The sequence below is a fragment of the Aplysia californica genome, unplaced genomic scaffold, assembly GCF_000002075.1.
Source record: "Aplysia californica isolate F4 #8 unplaced genomic scaffold, AplCal3.0 scaffold00861, whole genome shotgun sequence".
Lineage (NCBI taxonomy): Eukaryota > Metazoa > Mollusca > Gastropoda > Aplysiida > Aplysiidae > Aplysia > Aplysia californica.
Genome location: NW_004798131.1, coordinates 51,997 through 53,827, shown reverse-complemented (window position 1 = coordinate 53,827; position 1,831 = coordinate 51,997).

Here is a 1,831-nt window from a genome sequence, read left to right as displayed (position 1 = left end):
TAATTTTAATGATGGCTTTTTAAAAAATGGATTTTTTAATGCCCCAACGACACAATTAAGATCTATCTGGAGGTTGACTTTGAGCCTGCCTATCTTGGCCCAACCTGCAAGCAAACCAAGACAGTATTTAACCCTATCCGTACGCCATGGGGTTATTTTATACCCCCTGGGTCATATTCTTCATATTTTAGAATACTTCTCGTACGAAGATCTCTTTGAAACTTTCAGTATTTCTCAAAAAGTCATTTTGACAGACTGCTATGCAAAGCGTAGGGATAGGATGAACGAGTAAATTTCCTCTTTGGAAAGTGGTGGGTGGCCTAGAGTTCCCCACGTCGTATGGATATGATGGTAAAACATGACGTACGGATACGGTTCAGTGGTGGCACAGAGTTCCCTACGTCGTATGGATATGATAGTAAAACACGGCGTACGGATAGAGTTAAGTGGTGGCACTGAGTTCTCCACGTCGTATGGATACGATAGTAAAACACTGTAAGTCCTCTAAGCTGAAGGCTGCATGCATCAAAGTAAGCCAAAAGCAGATACAGAGATACAGCAGCTCGTAAACAAATTATGTTTTCTTCATAAGAAAACCTTTTCTCGATTCTCAGCAACTCTCACACTGTATCCCACTGCCTTTATCAAATACTTGCAAGTAAAAAGAAAAACAAATTATAATAACAGAAAAAACTCAAGATTTTTTGGGTAAGAGTTTTACGGCACTTGCAACACAATAAGGTCATATAAGTGTAGAAGATTAGAGGTGTTACAAGAGAGTAACAAACACAAACAAAGAAGGAGGGGAGATAAAGTGGATAGATGTTTGATAGGAAAGAAGGAGCAAACCACACCAGAGCACCTGCCAACCACCAACTAAACTAAAGATTTAAAAAGCAGTAATTTAATACGTGTAAAAATAATGACAAATGTGTAATTTAACACATAAAAAGGCAAGGTTTAGAAAGCAACAATTTAATACTAGCATTTTCAACAATACAGTACAGTGTATGGTGCCAGTAAGTTCCTATGAGTGTGAGTGGAAAAAAAACACATCTCCCCCCCTACAAAAAAAAAAAGGTTAACACTCTTCAACGACAAAGAAAGCTAAAGCCGACTGCCTCACACAGGGGTTGAGCATTATAAAAATGAGTCATGGTCGACAAGAGAGCAAAAGAGAAAACAGTTGACTTAGAGTTAGAGTATCCCCACTCGAGACTCAGCATACAGTCGCCATTGCAGTTCGACTCTGACCTTATTAATAAATATAGCCACCAAATTAGATAAATATAAGACACTTCTTTCGTCTGAAAGATTTTCAAGTTCTTCACAAAACCAATTATTACAGTTGGTGATATTACAAGAGGGTAAAACAAACATATCACAAAATTGCAAGCAACTCTGGAAGATAATAATGAGAAAATAGAAAGAAATCAAATTTTTTTCCACCAAAGAAAATATGTTTGGCCTAATTTATCCGACACACGGATTGTCATTGAGTCGGACATCAACGATAAAGCAACAACATCACCTGAAAAAGATCCTGAGGAATTGGAACCTAATAATAATATTACTATTAATAAAAATAACAATAATAATAATAATAACAATATAATAATAATAATATTACTATTAATAAAAATAACAATAATAATAAAAATAACAATATAATAATAATAATAATAATAATAATAATAATAATAACAATATAATAATAATAATAATAATAATACAATAATAAAAATAATACAATAATAATAATAATAATAATAATAATAATATAAAAAAAATAATACAATAATAAAAATAATACAATAATAATAATAATAAT